General features: G+C 32.9%; 1 non-coding gene across 1 annotated transcript; it reads right to left on the bottom strand.

Annotated features, from left to right (window-relative positions):
- Positions 1-4386: 4386 nt before the first annotated feature.
- On the bottom strand, positions 4387-4493 carry LOC111820342 (U6 spliceosomal RNA). The gene has a single exon (XR_002823898.1). It is a non-coding gene; the product is annotated as a U6 spliceosomal RNA (small nuclear RNA).
- Positions 4494-5403: the final 910 nt, after the last annotated feature.

Here is a 5403-nt window from a genome sequence, read left to right as displayed (position 1 = left end):
TATAGATGTAGTGATATAAATAAAAGCCAGGTATCATTGTATTTGTAACTCTTTGGTTTGTTTGTACAAAATTGACCTACAATATTTGACTAAATGGCAAAAGCATCAAGACAATTAAACTAGTAATAGTCTTGGAAACAAGTGGTAAAGAAAAAAATTGATAACTAAGATTCAGTATTATTTTTGTTACTTATCTCTCTTAACAGTCTACTTCTACCTGTGCTTTTTAATAAATCAAGAAGGAAAACCATTTCAAGGAACAGACCTAAATTTCAAGAAATTTCTTTAAGTCTGCTTTCATGAGCTGTGATAATTTGTCAACTCTGTTTATGCTGAAGGCATACAATGCTAATATTTGTTATGACATACACAGAAGAGAAGTAATTAATGCTATATTTTCCATATAATTTTAATACCATTTCTGAAGTGGAAGAAATTTGCAAGTTAAATGTCTGAAAGTGTAATCTCAATCTCTTTAAAAGACAATTTTCCAAAACTGAATGCATTTAATTAATTATGTCCAATGGGGTTAGGGCAGAGGCAATATTTTCCAATGTAAATGCAAGCAAAAATGTGCAGAAAATACTGAAAATTCATATTGAAAAATACTTCCTTAGCCACCAGCGATCTAAAGAGTTTAACATTGCTCTGCGGAGCTGATTAAAAATTCTTCTGAAATTTTAGGTAATTTAACATTCAAAGATATATAAAATGAAGCTAATGGATGCAAATGTACTCGCTCCTAGTATGTTTTGTTTTGATGAGATTAGCAATATTAGTGAAGCAGCAACTAGACTGGTGAAAAAATGCATGTTGCTTGTTTTTACTCAGAAGTTATGTTTTATGGATTTTGCTGAATGTTTATCATGAAAGAGAAATGCATTTAAGGCAGCATTTTGTAGAAAGTTTATTTATCTCAATTTTAGTTTTAGATATACATGTCTGCTTCCAAAAATAAAACCTTCATATACGTCCTCTGTATATGATAGAATACCCCCCACATCTAAGGTTCTCCCGCAGAGCTCTCGCTGAGGCTCTTAGAGGATATATTCCTGCAATATTCAGTAAAGGTGAAGATTTACAAATTCTACAATCCACTAATAGACTGTGTAATTAGGTATAAATTCCAAATTCTCTTACATAGGCATATTCAGACTTGTAACAGAATGTTACCAGAGTGAAAAATTAGTTAAAAAAAATCATACCAGTAGGAGTGTTCACAAGTGGAATTGTAGACTGAGATAAACATGAAAAATTTATAGCTGTACACATCAACATAAATAAATATAACATATTTGGAGTGAAGAAAGTAATTTAAAAAAGAAAGATGCCCTGTAGATTAATAATAAAGATGCAAATACTGTATATTAATGAGAAATATGTTAAAATACATCTATTAAGGATATGTTTGCATGTAATTAAAAAAACATTTATGAGAATGAGAGCAGTGGTTATCTCTTGATGTAGGGAAATTTGATCTGTGAAGGAACATTGGGGATTTTAAATATATATGTAGTGTATTAATTCTAATGTTGGGAAATTGCTACATCACATTTCTTCAAAAAATGTTCAATTCATTTTGATCATGTAAATTATTTCATGAAAACACCTTTCCTTTCCACAAATATGATCTGCTAGTCCATGCTCTGCAGTTTCAGCTATTCTTCTGTGTGTAACAAAGGATCTCTGGAAAATAGAGTTAACAGAGATGCTCTTTTGCAAAGTTTTTCGCCCCAAGCAGAATCTCCAAAGTGTGAGTCCTGATACAGCTTGGAGAGTGATTTCCTTTAGAAATCAGGCCAATGTCCACCTCCATCTGCCTTAATTGTTGATGAGGGAAATGTGACCAGCAGTGCCCTTTCTGAGATAGCCTCTCAGCAGACCAGACCCTCTTCCTAACTCATGTGCAATCAGGTAATTTGGGAACAAATTTGTCACTTAAAAAGTGACATTGAAATCACTGACCTGAAAGATCCTTACCAGAAAGTTTGACTAAGGTTATAGTAGACTTCTCTCCTGAACAGCAGTGTCTGTTATTTCTATTAGCAGTGACTTTGTCACTGTATTACTCAATGCTTTATCTCACACTATAACATTATCTGCATTTGAAAGATCTTTTTTTGTATTTCTAACTCTTAGCAAAATGTGTTTAGTAAATAAATACTTAAGTAAAAACAAATGGAGAAGACTTGTCACCCTGAAAATGCCAGGGTCCTCAACTTGATGTAGTTACTAGACTCTTGTCTTGTTAGGTGAGCTTCCGTAGTCCTGTGAAGATACCAGGAATGATGAACCTCATTATAGAATCATGTAGCATTTTATTCTTTTGAATTTATTAGCCCAAACCCATTGTCAGTGTATCGCGTGTTATTTATATTATCATTATGCAGTTATACATGTTATAGAAATTTTTTCATTTAAAATGGTATCTTTAAAACTACATATGTATGGTAGATCCTAATGATTATATTATTGTTGTAAATAGTTTGACAACACAAAAACTCAGAAAATTTACTTTTATGTGGCAACTATTGCTTAAAACTCTCTCTATTCTGCTAAGGCAGAGTAGATGCAGTGATAGTACACTGTTTTTTCATTAGTCAAAGGCCAAAGCAATTTTCAGTAATCATCACCATCATCACCATCATCATCATCATCATCATTATCACAGCTTCCATTTAATTAGGCTGTAAGATAATCAAGGGAAACAAAATATTATTAAAGATTCATTATATGTTTTATTTGTGTTTTGTTACAAATATTTAAAAAAGGAGATAGGATATAGTATGTCTTTATGGAAATATGGAAGTAGCCATATATTTGTTTTGTTTTCTTGTTTTTTAAGATTTATTCAGAAAAAAATAGGATCTTTTCTTTTTCCTGAATCAACCAAGTTATAACTGAGAATTATTTAAATCATTTCCCACTATATCATTTCTTTCTCAAGATAATTAGAATTCCTAGTTACATTACATACAATATTATACCTTCTTACATTTCACAGGACTGATAGAAAGTTTAATGCTTTGGCTAGGAAAGTATTTCAATTGCACAGCCATCCAAAAGAAAAATTCAATTTTATATTCTAACAGCATTTGTTTGAAAACAGCAATGGTTACTTAAAAACTCTTTCTAGGATGACTACAGGCACCCGAATTCTGTTCTGAAAAGGCTATAGTATCTGTTCCTTGACATTTTCAAAGTTCATGTGATCTTGAGAAATAATTAAAGGTTATCTCTAGAGCATATTGGTGATGACAGTTTCCCTAGTTTGCTATAGTTCATAGGTAGCAAAGAAAGTATTGTTTCAAGATATCTTATTTTATTTTCCACACTATACCTTGATTCACAATTTAAGCCAGTCCTTGTCCCCTAAGCTGATGTAGAGTCCTATGTTCTCCTGGATAATGTATCACTGATGATGATATGAACACCCAGTTTGAGTCTTAAGAATTCATTTTATTTCTATCTTTTTTCTTTCATTTTGTTACATCTGAATGTTTACTATCATGGTATATTATTTGTTTATCACAGGCCAAAAAGAATAAAGCCCAAGAATCATCTCGTAATTTATTAGCAATAGCTTTGTTTGTATTATAATGAAATAAAATTATTTTGAAATCTCTACACTTGAGATGCTTATCATCTTAAAAAGTATGTTTTCATTGTAATCTAAAATTAATATTCATTTAATATAAACTCATATTTAAAAATGCAAGTTGTAAATGTAGGTAAAGCTTACTTACTAGTTTATATTTTAAATTTAATAACTATAACTATAAACGTAAATGTGAAGAGAAGTTCTAAAATTTTCTTCTTCACCCCAAAGGATCACCTTATTTTGGAGACTACTGGTCAAAATGTATTCAATATGCAGACATCGCAGTTGTCACTGGTTAAAAATTAATTTGTCAATTCTCCATCCCCACTCCCACCCCCAAATTTTTACATATGGAATTGCCAGAGACAGAAATTTGCTTTATAATCCATGGAAATGTGTCAATATTTCATTATATAGTAAAATCAAGAGGATAGTTTTCCAAATTTTCCACACTCAGGTACCTGCTGATATTTCCCGCTCCATTTTTGTTTTGGAAATTTTGTTGTTGTTGAGAATATACATAGCAAAAAATACACCAATTAAACAGTTTGTACATGAACAATTTAGTGACATTGATTTCATTTTTCTAGTTGTCCAACCATTCTCACTCTCCTTTACTGAGTTGTTCCTCCCTCGTTAACATAAACTCACTGCTCCCTAAGATTCCTATTTCATCTTTCTAGTAACTATTGTCAATTTGATCCCATATAAATAATTCTTAAAAGAGCATAATGCTCAAGGTAGACCTTTTTTTCTAGTTAAGCTAAACTATTGGTTAGCTTTTAAAAGATACGGAACACTTCAAGACTTTGTGTGTCATCTTTGCACAGGGGCCATGATAATCTTCTGTGTATCTTTCCAATTTTAGTATATGTGCTACCGAAGGGAGCACTTTCCTGTCATTCTTGTTTTCTTTTCTCTTGTCCTTTCCTTTGTTCTTGTGGCATATTATTTTATTATTCCTCATTTACAGATAGTATGACTGAGGCACAGTGAAATACATGGGCTTGGCCAATGTCGCACAACTAAGTTGCAAGACTATTTATGAGGACCTGGTGGGGTCATTAAGCCCTTGACTGCTAACGGAAAAGTCTGTAGTTTGAACCCACTAGTCAATCTATGGATAAAGATGAGGCAGTCTGATTCTGTAAAGATTTACAGCACTGGAAAGCCTATGGGGCAGTTTTACTCTTTCCTACAGGGTTGCTATTAGTCAGAATCTAAGCGATGGAAACTGTTTGTGTTGTTGTTGTTGTTAATGAGAGCCCTGCTGGTGCAGTGGCTACGTGCTCTGCTACTAACTGAAAGGTCCTGGTTTGAACCTACCAGCCACTCCGCAGGAGAAAGATGTGGCATTCTACTTCTGTAAGGATTACAGCCTTGAAACCCTATGTGGCAGTTCTACTCTGTCCTATAGGGTTGCTGTGAGTCCGAATCAACTCCGCGACAATGGCTTTGATTTGGGTGATGATAAAGAATGGGTAAATAAAGCTGGGTTTCTTCCATTAAGGAACTCAAAGTCCATTTTGTGGTATTGATGTCTATAACAAGCTGTACTGCAGTAAGATAAATATTGAGGGAGGTTTGTAAAACACAGTGATGAAGGATGGGCTTTTGAGTTTAATCTGAGGGTTAATTCTAGTTGCACCACTAAGTAGCCGTGTGACTTTGGAAAGGTATTTGTGTTTTCTTCCTCAATCCTTTTACCTATAAAATGAGGTAATTACACTGATTTTGCAGATTAATTGTGACAGTTAATTGAATTGAAGCAGATAATCAAACACAGTGTCTGACATACAAGT

This window comes from Trichechus manatus, unplaced genomic scaffold (genome assembly GCF_000243295.1).
Source record: "Trichechus manatus latirostris isolate Lorelei unplaced genomic scaffold, TriManLat1.0 scaffold00034, whole genome shotgun sequence".
NCBI lineage: Eukaryota > Metazoa > Chordata > Mammalia > Sirenia > Trichechidae > Trichechus > Trichechus manatus.
This window is presented reverse-complemented; position numbering and strand designations above follow the sequence as displayed.